At 36.8% G+C, this 20,066-nt stretch overlaps 1 protein-coding gene across 1 annotated transcript in view; it reads left to right on the top strand.

The window, feature by feature from the left end:
- GPR180 (G protein-coupled receptor 180) overlaps positions 1-14,480 on the top strand; it is a 41,028-nt gene extending 26,548 nt beyond the window's left edge. The window contains exons 12-13 of the mRNA XM_010845870.1: positions 7,722-7,807; positions 12,608-14,480. The gene's annotated coding sequence lies outside the window, so the exon portion shown is untranslated. The remainder of the gene's footprint in view (positions 1-7,721; positions 7,808-12,607) is intronic.
- Positions 14,481-20,066: the final 5,586 nt, after the last annotated feature.

Below are 20,066 nucleotides of genomic sequence, written 5' to 3'. Positions count from 1 at the left end.
ATGGTTACTAAAATTTTAATCCTGATATAATTCATTTCTCTTACATTGAATCCCCAATCATAATTAAGCTGTATACACAGATTAAATTAACAGAAGCATTTCACATAAATGTTGGTTTCAGTCATCAACTACCCATGAATTCCTGCCCAAGGATACTTAATCAGGATTAAATTTTCTATGAATAATTGGAAAACAAAATACTCACTGGATTTGTTATAATCCGTGTTGGCACTGGATTCTAAGTGGTTGCCATCTTGAATCCTTTGTAATAAAGCCATATTTTTTGCGAATGATGCCCTGGTATTGAGTATTCAAATACTCTATCAAGTGCCTGTTAAAAAAATTGCTACATTGTTGTTGGTACTTGCAGTCTAAAATGACTATTCCCATTAAGAGTCACTGATCACAGATTATTCTGTCTTGCAAGTCCTTCAGGCCTTTTCATTTTTACCTCTGGCTTATTTTAAAGATTTTTCTTTTTTAATCTACTTTCAAAGGTGTTATGTTTTTAAGCAAGAAATAGTGCACTGATCTGGTAATTAACCTTTTTTAATTAAATGTAGTTAAAGTAACATAGCAGAACTTTAAAAATATCTATTTTGTCTTTGTTTTTCCTTTGCATCTAGTCTCATTGAAAGTGAATAGTATTCTGCTTCATTTTAAAGGCAAAACACATGTGTTCGTGACTAGCAAAATGGCAGAATGACAAAGTTCAACCTGCTCATTAAATCATCAACAGCTCTTTGTAAATTATTTAATAAATGAGAGCTACAGGTTGAGACTAGAAAGTCGACAATATGTTTTAGATTTATGTGATCTTCTGAGTGGTCATGACCTTTTATTTTACTACATCTCACATCTAATAACCCCAGTTATTGTCTGTTGTATTCAACTGAAGTGCAGTTAATTGAGCTGAAAAAAAAGACTGAAGCCTTTTCAAAAGTTTTGTTAACTTGCAACAATGGGAAGAGAATAATCTTTGTGTTACCTACACAAAGAACATGGAAACTGTAATCAACATGTATGAAATATATTACTGTGCTTGCATTTATGAAGCTTGAGCAATTTATTTTTTACTTTTATTTTTTAATTTATGGTTGAATTTACTGATAATTTATTTTGTTATTCAAGAGCCATTGTTAAATGAAGGAAGACAGTTTGTTAATAAATGTATAAAACAGCTGTGAATAATTAGTAATCCAAGTTCAGAATTCATAGTTTGTAAGTCATGACATGGTATCCTCTGTTTTTTCTCTTCCTGAGTGTTTACATGGAGATTTGTTACCACAGATTACAGAAAGATAACTGTATACTGCAAACTCTAATTAAAGATCAGAACTTTGCTACTTTCTTTATTTGTCAGATAATGCGTTTTGTTTTTTTCTTTAATCTGTTTTACATTTTTTCTTGGAGAAGTTGAATGGTCTTTCCACAGCTTTTTTTTTTTCCAGAAGCATTTTCTTTCTTCATGTACTAAGGTATGTGTGCTCAGATGCTCAGTTGTACCTGACTCTTTGTGACCCCATGGACTGTAGCCCGCCAGGCTCCTCTGTCCATGGGGATTCTCCAGGCAAGAATAGTGGAGTGGGTTGCCATTTCCTTCTCCTGGGGCTCTTCCTGACTTACAGATCGAAACTGTGTCTCCAGTCTCCTGCATTGGCAGGCAGATTCTTTTCCTCTAGCACCACTTGGGAAGCGCTATATAGGAAGGTATATGAAGGTGTTTTTATTGATATGTATAATCAGTACATATCACTCTAAGTGCTAGTGTGATAATCATGCTCCCCTGTAACTTGAGTATGAAACAGAGAATAAATGATTCCCCATAGTCACCTGACTTCTCTTTCACTTTTCTACTTTACCCTCATGATTTAATGAGCACCTATTATGTATTGTGTTAAATTTTAGTGAGAAAGAATGGCTAGCCATAGTTAACTTTCACTGTTGGTTTTTAACAGTAAACCTGAAATTGTGCTGAAAGTTAGAAATGAGCTTGAATATCTCTGTGTACCTCAGCTCACTTCAATATTTGAACCTTGGCTTTCAGCCAGATAGTGTTGCTAGCAGGGAGAGATAATCCAGGCAGAAGAACTTGCTTTAGGAAAAAAAATTTTCATGATCTCAAGTAAAGTAAGCCATGTCTGATGAAAATGGGAGATATACGAGTCTAAGGCCGATTCTAACATAAGGAAACTAGAATCTATATATCAGCATGAACATTGGCCCCTTCAACGTTTCCCTCAGGAGGCTGTGCATGTTCTCTGAAAATTCTTTGGAAATCTGGAATTATTTGTGAAACATTCATTTTAAATAGCTTCAGTGGTGTCAAATCTTTGAGGTTCTTTGTTTTTGAGAAGTGAAATGATACAGCCAATCAGTTTGAGACTAGATCTGAAGGGGTAGCAACTGATTTTTGTTTCAACGTGTATTTATAAATTGAGACTAAAATAATGACATTGGTTTTCCCATGAGATCTGAAAATTAGTGCATGAACTCATGCAGTGGTTTTCTAATAGTGCTGCTTCCACACTTGGGCGCCTTCTCTGCACAACTCCAAGGGCATTGTGCTATAGGAGTGATATGAGTCCCTTCAGTTGTGTTTGGCTCTGTGCGACCTTATGGACCATAGCCCGCCAGGCTCCTCTGTCCATGGGATTCTCCAGGCAAGAATACTGGAGTGGGTTGCTATGCCCTCCAGGGGATCTTTTCAACCCAGGAATCAAACCTGCATCTCTTACGACTCCTGCATTGGCAGGCGGGTTCTTTTCCACTATAGCCACCTGGAAAGTACCCTAGGGATGACAGTTACATAAGAATAGCAGGAAGCCTGGAGTTGCAGAAGGAGTGATCCTGCTCTCTACAGCCCGGTCTCCACATAGCAAAGGGAAATCAGCTGGATGATGGAATTCTTCATGCTAACTGTATGCCTTTTGTATATTTGAAATTATTTTAAAATTTAGAAATGTAAATGAGCTCAAAGTGACTGTCTTATTAAAACTCTATTTGCTTCCCATTGCACTTGGGAAAAAGTGACTCATGCTCATGACTATGTTTTACAAGGCCCCACGTAATCAGGGCCTTTTCTTTATGTCTAATCTCATTTCTAATCTCTTCTCACCATGCCCCGGCCTTATCCTCCCAAAATACCTCATTTACGTCACTGCCTCAGAGCCTTTGCATTAGCTATTTCTTCTGCCTGCAATATTCTCTTCCAAATCTTGATGTGGTTCATGGTTGAATTCTCATCATTCAAGTTCTCAGAGAAAATATCTTTCAGAGACCTCTGACCATCTGTGGTGAATTTATACGGGGCCAATATAGCTAAGCTGCTCATAGGTTCCTCTGAATTACGTCTGCATAATTCCAGAATAGTGTGGGTCAAAGAGATGTTTGGCATGAGACTTAGAGGACTAAGGGAAAGTAACCAGATCCAGATTCTTTTGATAATTGAAAGGTGCAAGCAAGGCATGCACTGTTGTTGCCCACCTGGTTTTTTGCTTATGTGCTGGTTCACCTTCTTGGTTTGAGGACCAACAGGCAGGCCCACAGAACACCAGCTCCAGGTGGGTCACCTCCTTCAGCTTCTTTAACTCCTGGGCCAGATGTGTGTATTGTTCTGTGACAAAGGGTGCTGGGTTCTGCAGGACAACCCCGTCATCGAGGTTGGAGACTTGAAGTCAATGAGACTGGCCTGGGTTCCGGTGCACCCTCATGAGTTCCACTCACTTCTTGTGGGTCTCCTCATCCTGGCAGGTCCCAGTGCATCCTTGCTTTCCCCACTTCACATCCATCTTCCCTTTTCAATTCAGTTCAGTCGCTCAGTTGTGTCCGACTTTTTGTGACCCCATGTACTGCAGCATACCAGGCTTCCCTTTCCTTTACTATCTCCCAGAGTTTGCTCAAACTCATGTCCATTGAGTCAGTGATGCCATCCAAACATCTCATCCTCTGTCGTCCCCTTCCCCTCCCACCTTCAATCTTTCCAAGCATCAGGGTCTTTTCAAATGAGTCAGTTCTTCGCATCAGGTTGCCAAAGTATTGGAGTTTCAGTTTCAGCATCAGTCCTTCCAGTGAATATTCTGGACTGATTTCCTTTAGAATGGACTGATTGGATCTCCTTGCAGTCCAAGGGACTCTGAAGAGTCTTCTCCAACACCACAGTTCAAAAGCATCAATTCTTCTCCGCTGAGCTTTCTTTATAGTCCAACTTTCACATCCATACATGACTACTGGAAAAACCACAGCCTCGACTAGACGGACATTTGTTGGCAGACTAATGTCTCTACTTTTTAATAGGCTGTCTAGGTTGGTCATAACTTTTCTTCCAAGGAGTAAGTATCTTTTAATTTCATGGTTTCAGTCACCATCTGCAGTGATTTTGAAGCCCCCCAAAATAAAGTCTCTCACTGTTTCCACTGTTTCCCCATCTATTTGCCATGAAGTGATGGGACCAGGTGCCATGATCTTCGTTTTCTGAATGTTGGGTTTTAAGCCAACTTTTTCACTCTCTCCTTTCACTTTCATTAAGAGGCTCCTTAGTTCTTTGTCGCTTTCGGGCCATAAAGGTGGTGTCATCTGCATATTTGAGGTTATTGATATTTCTCCCAGCAATCTGCATTCCAGCTTGTGCTTCATCCAGCCCAGCGTTTCTCATGATGTACTCTGCATATAAGTTAAATAAGCCGGGTGACAATATACAGCCTTGACATACTCCTTTTCCTATTTGGAACCAGTCTGTTGTTCTATGTCCAGTTCTAACTTGCTTCCTGACCTGCATACAGATTTCTCAAGAAGCCAGTCAGGTGGTCTAGTATTCCCATCTCTTCCAGAATTTTTCACAGTTTATTGTGATCCACACAGTCAAAGGCTTTGGCATAGTCAATAAAGCAGAAATAGATGTTTTTCTGGAACTTTCTTGCCTTTTCCATGATCCAGTGGATGTTGGCAATTTGATCTCTGGTTCCTCTACCTTTTCTAAAACCAGTTTGAACATCTGAAAGTTCACAGTTCACATACTGTTGAAGCCTGGCTTGGGGAATTTTGAGCATTACTTTAGTAGCATGTGAGATGAGTGCAATTGTGTGGTAGTTTGAGCATTCTTTGGCATTGCCTTTCTTTGGGATTGGGATGGCCTCCTATAAGAAAATCCCTATAATAAATACCTTATTTTGTATATTAAAAATGGAATGTGTGTGTTGGGGGGGGATGTCCTAGTGGTATTCGTTTTGTGACTAGACCCTACAGATACACCATCCTATTTAATGCTGTTCCCCATCCTAATATCTATTACATTATTTTCTTTTTATAGTACTGCTTTCTCTTTGCCATCGCCTCTCTCCTCAATTAGATTGTAAATTCTGAGGGAGTTTGGCCCATTGTATTGTTTATTGCTGTATCCCTAGGACCTAGAACATTCTTTGATTGGTGTACTCTAGATGCTCAAAAATACTTTTGAATCAATGGATAAAAGAAATTCTGAAAAAGTTTTAAACATATATTTAGCAATTGTGCTATTCTTTGAAAGTGAAAGTAAAAGCCCCTCAGTTGTGTCCAACTCTGTGACCCCATGGACTATACAGTCTATGGGCTTCTTCAGGCCAGAATACTGGAGTGGGTAGCCTATCCCTTCTCCAGCAGATCTTCCTGACCCAGGAATCGAACCAGGGTCTTCTGCATTGCAGGCAGATTCTTTACCAGCTGAGCTACCAGGGAAGCCAACATGCTATTCTTTAATAAGTTACTAAAATATGGAACTGAGAATGTGTAAAAATCTTGAGTAGTCAAGTAGTTATTAATAAAGTCTAATCTCTAAAATTCATCAATTGTAAAAGGATTTTTCAAGTTATCAGAAAACCAGTTTCTCCCTCTTTTAAATAGAGAGACCATGTGACCCGCATCTTAGTCCACCACAACTAAAAGCATCGATTTAAAAGATGTTTAAGTTAACTAGGGGAAGGAATGTTGACAGTAGTCTGAAGCATCTGGGAGAAGACAGAAAAAGTATAAATGACCCTAACACTCAAATTCCAGCAGCCTGGGGTCATTTAGTGTGGGTGAAAACAGCCCTGCATGCCTTGATAGACACTTAGAGCTTTGTTGTTCCATATAGCTCATGACAGGAATTCCCTGGTGGTCCAGTGGTTAGGACTCTGTGTTGTCACTGCCAAGGGCCTTCTCTTGATCCCTGGTCAAGGAGCTAAGATGCCACGAGTTGTGCAGCCTGGCCTATATATAAATATATATATATACATACACACATATATCATGGTAATAATCCTTAATATTCAAAGATTAAATAATGTTCAGTATTCTCATAGAAATGTTCAAGTACACTGTTAATGTTTTATCCTTGTTAGATTGGTAATACATGTACACTTATTGTACAAAAATTAAAAGTTTGAAAAGAGTAAGAAATTAAGTCCCTATGGCCACTTATTTCCCTCCCCTGGATTCAGCCTCTACTACCAGTTTCTTGTGTATTTTTCTAGAGATGGCCCCATGTATATGTAAACATATGTGAAACGTAAATTGGAGCATCCCATACAGATTGTTACGCACATTCAGCAGTTTGTTTTATATCCCTACTTACTGCATCACCCCATCTTTTCACTGATTGCTTAGAATTTCATTATATGAATGAATCTTTTTTAAGTTAGTGATTCAATTAGTGATTTTGAATTAAATGAATTTTTAAAAATAATCCTCCGTTACTGGAATCTGTTGGTTTCAAGCCTTTTGCTATTACAGGTAGCCCCCTAAACTTTTGGAATAAAAAATTTGCCTGGCACTCTTCCCCTATTCCCAGACCCTCCCTGCCCTCCCTGTCTCACTTTCCAGGATCTAAATCATTGAAATTTCCAGAGTTATAGAAGTGTTTTTGTTATTCATGGTGGAAACTGATATTTTGTGCTAATGAGATGACTCAGTATGAGGGTTGACCACACCAGAAAGGCCAAACATGTGATTAGAGGGCTGGGGCTTTGAGTCACGAAAACTTCAGCCTGATCTCCAAGGAGGGAAGAGGCAATGAGGATTAAGTTCAGCCTTGTGGCCAGTGAGCCAATCTATCATGCCCATGTAGTGAAATCCCAACAAAAACTTTGCACACTGAAGTTCAGATGAGCTTATAGATTTTTTAAAATACAGGTAGAATTAAAAGCATTTGATTAATGGTCACTGTGTTCTACCTGTGTCATAGGTAGAAAAGCCTTACCTTTTGGAGATTATGTTTAAACCCCCATATTTTCCTCTAGCAGTCTTATTTTTTTATGTTTAAAGTTTTGATCCACTTGAAATTAATTTTGCTGTGAAATATGAACTAGGGATACAACTTAGTTTTTTTCAGATGGTTGCCCACTTATTACAACATCATTTATTGTGTAATCCACCTTTTATTTATTGATTTGTAGCTAGTCTATTTTGAAACTTTTAGGCCTTTCAGTAAACTCTATTCATGGTCTAATACCACACTGTTTTAATTATTGTAGCTTTAAAATATGCCTTACTGTCTGGTTGGGATAATTTCTTGCTAGTACACTTGTTTTTCATCATTTTTTATTATTCTTGCCATTTTTTCCATATGAGCTTTAGAATCAATTTTTTTTCTGATTTTTTTCAAAAGAAAAACAAATCTGCTTTCAGTTTTTAGTGGAGTGAATTAAATTTCCATATTAATTTAGGGAGATTTGACTTACTTAACATGTTGGATGTTGATTTCACAGATGGTAGCTCGTCCTTGTGGCTCCTTAGCCAAGCATGTCATCAACTCTCTGAATTGTGGTTGCTTCCATAGTGATCCAAGAAACTGGTATGAAATACCTTTCTATTTCTTTCTAATGTGAGCATTATTTGTCATCACTTTTTAAAGCCTTTTTTATATAGAACTTGAACGTTCCTTGATAATCCCTAGATATTTTAATGTTTTCTTTCACTTTATGTTGCATATGACTGTTGTTTTATATGTGAAGACTGTTGGTTTCTATATTTTAATTTTGTTCCAATCACCCAACTGAAATCTCCTAACAGTTGTAATAACTTTTTAGTTGGCTCTCCGGTACTTTCTAGATAAACAATCATGATATCTGCAAAGAATGATCATTTAAATTCTCTTTTCCCTTTGTACCCCTCATTTTCACTCCTTATTACTAGTATCTCCAGAACAAGAATAATTAGTTTTGGTAATGTGGTGTTACTGTTCCTACATGCCACATTAGGTGGTTCCAAGAGACTTTGAAAAATTAAATATGTATACTGTAATGCCTAGAATAACAACTAAGAAAAAAACCAAGTTATATATTTTGTCAAAATGCATAGGAAAATTGAAGTAAAATAATAAAAAATGTTCCAAAAAAAAGAGAGGAAAGAGGAAACAAAGAAATTAAAGACAGAGAAAAAGAGAAAAGCAGAAAACAACAAAATGATAGACCTAAATACAGACACATCAATAATTACATTAAATGTAAATGTTTAGAATACACCAATTAAAAGAGAATAGGCTTTTTAAAAATGTCCCAACTATATGCTATCTATAAGAAATACTTCAAGTATGATACAGGTGTGTGTGTGTGCATGCTCAGTCACTTCAGTCACGTCCGACTCTTTGCAACCCCATGGATGTCACCCACCAGTCTCCTCTCTCCATGAACTTTTTCAGGCAAGAATACTGGAGTGGGTTGCCATGCCCAATAATGGGAAAGATATATACATGCAAACAACAATCAACTGAAGATTGTTACTACTGTTGTTGTTTAGTCACTGAGTTGTGTCTGATTCTTTGTGATTCCATGGACTACAGCATGTCAAGCTCCCCTGAGCGTGGAATTTTCTAGACAAGAATACTGGAGTGGGTTGCCATGCACAATAATAGAAAAGTTACACACGTGCAAGCAGCAGTCAATTGAAAACTGGAATTACTATTGTTGTTGTTGTTCAGTCGATAAGTTGTCTCTTTGCGGCCCTGTAGACTGTATTGGACTTCCCTGGTGTCCCAGACGGTAAAGCGTCTGCCTACAATGCGGGAGACCTGGCTTCAATCCCTGCGTCGGGAAGATCTCCTGGAGAAGGAAAGGGCAACCCATTCCAGTATTCTTGCCTGGAAAATCCCATGGACGGAGGAGCCTGGTAGGCTACAGTCCATGGGGTCACAAAGAGTCAGGCACGACTAAGCGACTTCATTTCAGACTGAATGCAGCTTGTCTGGCTCCCCTGTCCTCCACTATCTTCCCAAGTTTGCTCAAATTCATTCAAGTCCATTAAATTACTATATTAAGATCAAAGTAGACTTCAGAGTAATGAAAATTGCCAGGGATAAAGAAAGGATGAAAAAATAAAAGGGTCAATTCACTAAGACAACATTGCAGTCTTAAGTGTATATATCAAACAATAGATCTTCAAAATACATATTTCAAAAACTGGCAGAACTGAAAGGAGAAATAGTCAAAGCTCAATTTGGAGACTTCAACACTCTTCTCTCAGTGATCAACAGAACTAGTAAAAAAAAAATAATCAGCTAGAATATAGAAATGAACACCACCACCAATCAAGCAGATCTAGTTGATATTTATAGATCACTCAACCCAACAGCAGAAAAATATACATTCTTTTCAGGTGCACATGGACCATTCATTAAGATAGACTATATCCTGGTTCATAAACCATAACAAATCTAAAAGAATTGAATTTATACAAAATATACTCTCTGATCATAATCAGGAACAGACAGATAACTGGAAAATCTACAAACACTTGAAAACTAAATACTTTTTAAATGAACCATGGCTTACCAAATATATTTTGAATTGACAGAAAATGAAAATACAGCATATGAAAATTTGCGGGAAGAAGCAAGTGTGTTTCTTAGAAGAAAGTTTATAAAAGCTTGTGCATAAAAGAAGAAAAGTCCCAAATTAATAACTTCCGCTTCCAACTGAAGAAAATAAAAAAGAAGTGAAAAATAACCCCTCTTTTTGACCCTATGGACTGTAGCCCGCCAGGCTCCTCTATCTAAGGGATTCTCCAGGCAAGAATACTGGAGTGAGCTGCCATGCCCTCCTCCAGGGGATCTTCCTGACCCAGGGATCTAATTCACGGTCTCCTAGGTCTCCTGCATTGGCAGGCGGGTTCTTTACCCCTAGCGCCACCTGGGAATCCCATTTAGCCATTTGGGAAATATAAAGGGCACAGTGATAGAAGAATCTGCCTGCCAATGCAGGAGACGTGAGTTTGATCCCTGGGTCAGGAAGATCCCCTGTCCATGGGCATGGACAGAGGAGCCTGGAAGGCTGCAGCCCATGGGGTAACAAAGAGTCGGACACAGCTGTGCATGAGCATGCACACCAGATATGCAAATTGAAATTGTGGTGAGAAATACCACTAGATACCTATTAGAATGCTAAAATAAAAATAATGAAAATAACAAGTCCTACCAGGGATGTGGAGTGTCTGTTACTCTCCTATATTGCTGATGGAATTGCAAAATGGCACAGCCGTTCTATTGCAGTTGCTTATAATGTTGAATAAATTACTGTATCACACAGCAATCCTACCTCTGAGTATTAACCCTAGAGAAGGGAAAACATACTTGCATAAAAATCTGTACACAGACTTCCCTGGGAGTCCAGTGGTTAAAACTCCACCCTTCCACTGCAGGGAGCACAGGTTCTATCCCTGGTGAGGGAGCTAAGATCCCATATGCTATATAGCACAGCCACAAACAAACAAAAAGTCTGTACACAAATGTTGGTAGTAGCTCTATTCACAGTCACAAAAAACTGGAAACAACCCACATGCCCTGGATTTACAAAGTAGGATATATCCATGCAAAGGAATACTGTTGGTAATAAAAAGAAACAAACTGTTGATTCACACAACTTGGATGAGTCACAAAAGCATTCCAGTCTTAAAAGGTTATATACTATATGATCCCATTTAGATGGCATTTTCAAATAGGGATTCCCTAGTGGCTCAGTTGGCCAAGAATCTGCTTGTAGTCATGGAGAAAAGATCAGTGGTTGCCAGGAGTTACAGGTGGGAGAAGGGTATGACTGTGAAGGGGTAACACGACGGAGTTAATTTGGACGTGATGGAACCTTTCTGTATCCCAGTTGTGGTTGTGGCTACATCAGTCTGTACACGTGTTAAGATTCAAAGAGCTGCACACTGAAAAGGTCAATTTTACTGGGTCATAATTTAGAGACAAAAATAAATTTTACAAAGTGGATGTTGGATGTTGTCTAATGCCTTTCAGCATTTAAGAATATGATATGATTTTCTCTTTTGTTCTATTAAATAGTGAGTAGTATTAACAGATTTCCTGAAGAAGAACCGTCATTCAGTACATTTTTTAAAGTTTTACTATCCCAAACCAATGAGATTTTTAAAACTGGGATAATTAACAGGGTATAAACTTGAGCAGTTTGAAGAATGAAAATATTCAGATTCTCTTATTCTTTGAGGATGTCTTAGAAAGACAAGACTCATATGTGTTTGTTCTGAAAAGTGCATTTAAAATCAGTTGATTTATTTTGATTTTTTGCTTTATGCATCACTTATATTTCAGGGGTTTTGCCACTAGATGCTTTATAGAGCTGGTTAGTTGTAAAAGATGCCAAAATCTGTCATATTTAGAAAGTATTATTATCTACTAGAAAGAGCAGAGACTTTTTGACAAGACAGTCTGATTTCAAATCTTGGCTCTGCCAGTTTTCAATCATTTTCTTGTATGTAATCTTGTTTTGGAATGAACAGTGATTCCTTTAGTGTGGCAAAGGGGTCATACTGAACAAAGTGAGGAGTGTTCAGATGTGAGAGATGGGTTCTGATGTTACTGACTCATGGGACTGGTGTAAAGATTACGTATTGTGCTCGAACGGTGCATTGTTCTTTATTTATAGGCTTGAAGGTTGTGTGCAAAACTTTCAGTGAACCAGAGGTTCTTCCTAATCTATTCACTCACAAAGATAATATTTAAATGTCCATGAGATGAAAGTGTGTGTTTTAAATAATGGTACATATGTGGTTAGAACAGAAAGTAGGTGTGATTGGAATATATTCAAGATTCTATCTAATTCACACACGACTACATTCCAACATACACCCACACAAAATAAACTTTTAAATCTCTTGCCTAGCCTGTGAGCCTTAAAGATCTTTCAGAAGATTAGCTTTTAAGACTTACCCAGAAGTTAAAGCATTTGTGAAAGATTTGGTGGTGGAGGAGGGTAGGCAGAGAGGTGTTGAAGTGCAAAGTGGTTTATTCTCAGATATACCAATTTCTGTGACCAAAGTTCCTTATCAATTTAGTAAATTATAGTATTCTTTTGTTCCTTTTGTGAAGACATCAGGTTCTGTAGAAGTAAATGACATTCCATAGTTTGTTAAAGTTTACTATTTCCAAACTAACAATCTTGTTAAACCCCTGTAAATTCTATCTTTGTTCCCAAATGCATAGAGAGTGGTTCATACTTCATTTAAGAATTCAGGATGGAAGGCCTTCTAGATGTAGTAGAGTTAGGTTTTACGAACAGTATCAAAAGTCACGAATTACGGCTGCTATGTAGATTTCAAGGTCATAGGTATCTCACCTTTTAAAATATGAATTCCTTTCCAGAGAGCAACATTTCACTGCCTGCCCTTCAGCTTCCAAGATCCTGTCTCTCTCACTTTATCCAGTAGGACCCCTTCCTTGTGCTGAAAGAATCCCTTTGCTCTGAACCAGATGTTTTCCCCCAGGGCTCGGCTTTAAGTCGGTAAGGCAATATTTCCTGCCCTTTGTCTTCTCATTTCTTGTGCTTCTACTCTTTATCATAATGTTGTTTTGGTGTTTCTAGTTCTTGATGATACACCACTGTCAGCCCAAGCGCACGCTATGAGTTTCAACAGCTGTGACATGTCTAAACTGCATTATCTTGAAAGTGTTGGCACCAGTGAAAAATAGAAAGGAGCCAAATTAATAAAACAAAACATTTCAAAGGGTTCCTATGGATACACCCTGAAACCAGGAAGTACCCATTGGGCTGAGTTGACTCATTCCTCCTGTAATCGCCTCTCCTAGCCTTGCTGCATCATTTATGTCCACACCGTATAATGCATGCTTGAGGAAAGTCGGAGCATCTGATGATTGCAATCACATCACCAAAGGTGTGCCTCTTTGCCTATAAAATCCATTCTTAAATGGGTTATTGTGTTTGAAGTGATTGATTACAGTCTTTAGAGATAAAATATGAATACTGTACAAGGGGTGTGGAAACCAAGGTACAAAAATGGTATGCTTTATGTAAAGGAGTAATCAGAAAATAATGAGTATGCATTCTAATGAAGGTAAAGTCACCGCAGCAGATTGAAAAGACTTCCTTTTATTGCGAGTACAACCTGTGCAGAACCCGGCTCAGGCAGTAATAACGCGGTGTTACGTTCCTTTATATCTGATTTTATGAGACCTTTAAGTGTCGGTGCTACTCTCCTCTTTATGTATTCGTATTTTAGTTTTAATATATTTGCTTAGAGTTTGATTTTTTTTAATGAGTTGAAGCTTCAGGGTATAAATGTGAACGCCTCTGAGTTATGAGTGGCAGGAGAGGAGTCAGGAAAGGAAGAATATAGTCTGAAGTAAAGATCAGTTTATTTTTCATTTAAAAAGGAAATGCTTTTTATCTCCATATGTGTAGTGACTTTTTTTTTTTCTGAGTGATTTACCTATACTTGACCTTTTCTATTTAGTTCTTCATCATTCCCTTTATACTTTCTAAGAGCTTTGCCTATAATGCATATTGAAAATTTTTCCTTGTTTGTGATTTGCTTTTCCATTTAGTTTGTGATTTTTTTGGCATTTGAAAATGCAGTTTTCACATAGTTAAATATGTGAATATTTCCCTTTGATGTTTCTACCTTTAGTGTTCTTTAGTACCCTAAAGATTATATATACAGTTATTTTTTTATTCACTAATTCCATGGTTTGTTTTGTTTCGTTGCAATCAATTTCTTATCTACTTGGAATTTATCTTGATGTAAAACAATACTTCTCATCCGGGGCTGTGCATTAGAATTACGTGAGAAAAACATTTGTGTGTCTAGCTAGATGCCGTCCAGACTAATTCATTTAGACTTTCTGAGGGTGGGGTCTGGCCATTGTATTTTTCTTAGAATTTCTGCAAGTGATTTGTAATTTATAACCAGGGTCAAGAAACACTGTTTAAAGAATCAGGTATGGATGCAACGTTTTGTTTTCCATATTGTTTCAATACACATTACAAAGATGTTTTTGAAGACTATTTGCGAATATGAAAATGGTGATGATAAAATGTGCGTAAGTGAAAAAAATTGACATAAACTTTATACATGTGTGTCAAATATACCAATACCCCCTTATTCCAACTTTACACTAATGTATATAACATTATACAAAAAACTGAGAAAATACATTTAAATCTTTAAATACATCTAAATCAGAGATTTAAATCTCTGATGATTGTCTCAGAGTGGTGGAATTCAAATGTTCTTATTATTCTTTTCTGCATTTTCCAAATTCTCTACAGGGAGAATTATCATAAGAAAAATCAGTTGCAGAAGGACTTTACTTTTTTAAAAGATTAATTTCTAGTCGTTCTTTTTAAACAGTACATCGAAGAGTATGGGAGATGTTTCGGCTGTGACAGTTTATATTAGATTAGATCTGTGGCTTGTGAGATAAGGACATTGCACTTGCATACCTAGGTTTTACTGTTTGCTGCTTTTATTTTATAAACAAAAACATGTTTATTTTATAGACATATACTGATTTAAATTATAACTGATTTTAAGTTTATGAAATGTTTGCTTTTTAGCATTAATTTATCTCTGAGAATAAAACACAATTTTGGAAAGACTGATAAAAATAATCTGTAGAGTTCAGCATCTGATTTCTTTGGCCAGTAAGGAAATCACAGTGGCCAGTATGGTTTTATCTTAGCTTGTGTTAGCACATTTCCTCATTCTACAGAAGAGATTCAATTTAACTAAGATCTTGCATTCATGTAGGACTTCTGTAGACATTAGAAACTAAGAACTTTAGACCATATTCAGAATATTTAGAATATTCATCATTTAGATGAATTCATCATTTAGAATATTCATCATTTAGAATATTCATCCATTCTCCTGATGACAAAAACAATATCTTTAAAATTGAAGTGTAGTTGATTTGCAATATTATGTTAGCTGCAAGTATACAGCAAAGCGATTCAGCTTTTCAGAATCTTTTCCATTATAGGTTATGTCAAGGTATGGAATAGAGTTCCCTGTGCTATACAGAGGTCCTTGTTGTTTATGTTGACAATTGAGAAGACTGTTTGAAGGCCATTTATTTCACTGGAGCCTTACAAAAGTTCTTGTATTCGGTTGGTGGGATTTGATGGTGTGTAATTGAATCTAGGGTTTCATTGCTTTTAAGATTTACCATTAATTTTACCAAGAAGCAAATTATAACAAAATGTTTTCCAATCACATTGACTATTAAATACATTCAATTTCAGGATCTTAAAATCTGAAACACATATGCATCTTAGAATCAAAACACAACCATTTTTCTCTTTAAATGAGAATACAGGAAGATGAGGAGACTTTCTTTTCCAATAAATCCAGGATTTAAACTTTAACATTTCTATGTTCTATACCATACATACAATTAATCTGTAGATGTTATAACAGATTAGTGAACAAAGGATGTGTATGATCATTTTTTGAGGAGATGTATTTAGTCCAAGTCATAACAGTATTATTGTGGGAGGTCAACCTAAGAAGGATCAGAAGCCACGTCTTCCTACCAATCCAAGGGACACTGGATTTCTGCCATATGAAGTGTGATATCTTATGGCTAGTGAGAGTTCTTCTACACAAGTTTTCTAATTAGCTAAATGACTCAGGCCCTACTTTGCTATAGCTTTGGCATCTTCCCTAAGTGCTAGAGGGGAATGAGGGGATGCATAAGTATTTAACTAGTTAGATCTGAGCAGAGTAGCAATTACATGACTCAGTCAAATTTTACAGTTATAGTTTTGAAAAGGAATCTTAAAGATTCTCCTAAAACAGTCCCCTCATTTTGAAGAAAGGAATCTAGAGGCTCTGGACAGAGGCGAGGGGGTGTAAATAATTTGCTCAAGATCACATGGTCACATAGAGGCAGACCCAAGCCTGGAATCCAGGCCCCAGGCTCCCAGTCTTATACTCCCTTTCCACTGTTACACATTCCCCATATTCAAGGATATGAAGATGGTGTGTTTTAAGTAATTTTAAGCACACTGAATTTATAAACTATGTGCTGATTTTGGCATATTTGTTTTGTAAGTGTTTGCTTCATCTGCTTTGGGAAAATCCAAAAAGGAAACTGGCAGTGATGACTTATTTATCACTCACAGAGTTCAAGGCAGGGCCAAGTACTTTTTCTAATATAATCCTCTCAACAACCTTGAGAGGGAATGAGTTCAAACAGATAAAGTAATTTACCCAAAGTTACACTGTTACGTGACAGAAAGAGAGTGTATCAGGCTCTAAAGAGTATTAACTGCTACACTCAACTCCCTTCTTTTGATAAAGTCAAACTTCAAGTGAAGTATTTTATACTGCACAGAAGGTGGACACCCTGAGCCTCTCATATTTGCAGAGGATACTTTGACAGACTTGCCAGAACATTCATAGCCCCAGCTGGGAGAGGAGTAGGAAAGGCAGCTTCTGTTGGGAGAAAACTTTCACTGATGCTGTTGTGTTATATTTGCGGGGACGGGAAAGAAAAGGCCTTTAGATCTCCCAGATCAATCAAACTGATAAGCTGATTTTTTGTTGGTAGCATAGCATCTTTCTCATCAACCAGATTATCACTCATTTTTATTAAATAATATGGATTTGCTGAAGTGTATTAAAGAAAATAAAAATCTTTATATTTTTATTACAAGTTGTAAATTTGCTTATCCCATTATTAAGTGTAATTTTTAAGCATTTTTTATCCCTTTGCAAATATATGCCATAAAAAAGTATTAAGCATGACCTCAAAAATAGGTGTGTCCTTGGTAAGAGCTGTAAAATGCTTTTCTTCAGGAATAGTAGTAGCATTAACACATTGCTCTCTCATCACAACTTTTTCTTTAAAAAATTTTTTTAATGAAATTCTAAAATTTGAGTCCAAGTTTGTTCTCTTCACGCACATTCCTGAATTTTTTTTTCTTGGTTTATTGAGATATAATTGACATGTAGTACTGTATAAGCTTAAGGCGTACAGCATAATAATTTGACTTACATATACTGTGAAATGATTATCATTACCATAATAAGTTTAATTAACCTCCATAGATACAAAAGAAAAAAGCAAGATGGCAAATGAAAAAAATCATTTTTTGCTAATGAAAACAGCAAAATGTTGAAGAGAGCTCTTAGGAGGTACTCTCTTAACAGTTTTCAAATATAGCATAGAGCAGTGTTAACAGTGGTCATCATGTTGTATGTTATGTCTTCAGTACTTACCTGTCTTAAAACTGCAGGTTTGTATCTTTTGACATCCAATTCCCTGTCTCTCCATCCTCCACCTCTGATAACCACAAATCTGATCTCTTCTTCTGTGACTTTGGTTTGTCATGTTATTGTTTTAGATTTCACATATAAATAAAATCATACAGTGTTGGTCTTTCTCTGATTTATTTCACTTAGCATAATGCCCTCAAGGTCAATCCTTGTTTTCTGCAAATAGCAAGATTTCCTTCTTTTTTATAGCTGAATAATATATATATAGGTAGATAGATAGATGTAGAGATATATATAGATATATATATATAATCGCCATTCATCTATTGATGAACACTTAGGCTGTCTCCATGTCTTGGCTGTTATAAATTAAGCTGCTGTGAACATGGAGGCACAGAAATCTCTCCTTGAATGATTTTATGTACACTTGTCAACATAGGGTATAAGACTACTAATCTATTTAAGGGGCTTCCCAGGTGATGGTAGTGGTAAAGAATCCGCCTGCCAATGCAGGAGATGTAAGAGATGCAGATTCGATTCCTGGGTCAGGCAGATCCCCTGGAGGAGGGCATGGAAATCCACTCCGGTATTCTTGCTTAGAGAATCCCATGGATAGAGGAGCTTGGTGGGCTATAATCCATGGAGTTGCAAAGAGTCAGACATGACTGAAGTGACTTAGCTCACAATCTAAACAGACTTGTCAAGACCCTCATGACAAAGAGGGATTGTGTTGGCTATTGTTTTGTTGGCCAAAAGCTGTGTCTTGAAATGTTTTGTTTTAGAAAAATTGACTTTTTCCAAAAGTTACATTTATTAATATTAAACAATATATAATTTTAAAGGTACTGGGAGTTAGCATCCCACATGCCTCATGGCCAAAAAACCAAAACATAAAACAGAGGCAATATTGTAACAAATTTCAATGAAGATTTTAAAAATGGTACACATCAAAAATCTTTAAAAAAAAAAAAAAAAGGCAGAGGGGACTTCCCTTGTGCTTCAGGGGGCTAAGACTCCACAGTCCCAGTGCAGGGGACCTGGGTTAGATCCCTGGTCAGGAAACTAGATGCCACAACTAAAAAGTTCACCTGCCTCAACTGCTCAACTCAAGATCCCTTGTACTGAAAGGAAAGGCTTCCCAGGTGGTGCTGGTTGTAAAGAACTCGCCTAAAGAATGCAGGAGACTCCAGATACACAGCTTCGATCCCTAAGCCGGGAAGATCCCCTGGAGAAGGAAATGGCAACCCGCTCCAGTATTCTTGCCTGGGAAATCCCATGAACAGAGGAACCTGGTGGGCTATACTCCATGGGGTCATAAAGAGTCGGACACGACTGAGCGTCTGAATACATACATACTGAGACTAGAAAGATCCTGCATGCTGCAACTAAGACCCAGAGCAGCCAAATAAATAAATAAATAAAATAAAAAAAAATTTTTAAATCACAAACAAAAAGGATGTAGTCAAAATATTCTTGAAAAATAAGAATAAAATTAGACTCACATGACTTGATTTTAAGACCTATATAGTTACAGTAATCAAGATGAGATGGTTTTGGTGTGAAGATACAGATCAATGGAACAGAATATAGAACCCAAAATTGGCCCACACTTACATAATCAATGTTTTACATTGATTATTTTGATTTGATTATTTGATTAATACATTTGATTATTACATTGATTATTACAATGTTTTACAACAATCATGTCAAGGCAATTAAATGAGGAAAGGAAAGTCTTTGCAACAAATGATACCAAAATGACTGGATAGATATATGTAAATAATAATGAACTAATGAAACTTGAACCCCCTACCTCATACCAAACCTCAAAAATTAATTTGAGAGGAATAATAGGTCTAAGATATAAAAACTAAAATTACAAAACTTCTAGAAGAAAACATTGTGACTTTGGGGCAGGAAAAAAATTTCTTAAGACACAAAAAGCACTAAGCATCAGAGAGAGTGACTTCGTCAAAATCAAAACTTTTGCTTTTCAAAAGATATCATGAAAAAATGAGTGGCAGACATAGATCAGTAGAAAATATTCACAATGCATGCAGCCAAAAAAGGACTTTATCCAGACTAAAGAAGCCTTATAATCAAATAAGAAAAGCACAACCTAATTTGTAAAAATGGGCAAAAATCTTGAACACAAAAAAGATAAATGAATGATTAATAAGCCCATGGAGATATGTCCAACATCATTATCATCAGAGAAATAGTAATGCAAATCAAAGCTGAATACCACTTCACACCCACTAGAATGTCTGAAATTAATAAGGCTGTTTCCAAACAATGAGGCTGTGGAGCAGTTCAAATTCATATACATTAAATTACTATTAGGAGTATAAACTAATACACTCCCTTTGGAACATTTATTGCCAGTTTCTTATATGGTTAAACAAACATACATTGATCCTAGAACCCAGCAATTCCACTCCTAGGTCTTTATCTTGAAGAAAAAATATATGTCCACAAGACATTTGGTTTAAGTAAGAATGTTCAGAATGGCCAAATCCTGGGAACAACCCAAATATCTGTAAATAGGGGAATGAATTAATAAACAGTGCTAGCTTCGT

This window comes from Bison bison, unplaced genomic scaffold (assembly GCF_000754665.1).
Source record: "Bison bison bison isolate TAMUID 2011002044 unplaced genomic scaffold, Bison_UMD1.0 scf7180017864225, whole genome shotgun sequence".
Classification (NCBI taxonomy): Eukaryota; Metazoa; Chordata; class Mammalia; order Artiodactyla; family Bovidae; genus Bison; species Bison bison.
The sequence above is the reverse complement of the archived record's forward strand: the minus strand, read 5'-3'. Positions and strand labels throughout refer to the sequence as shown.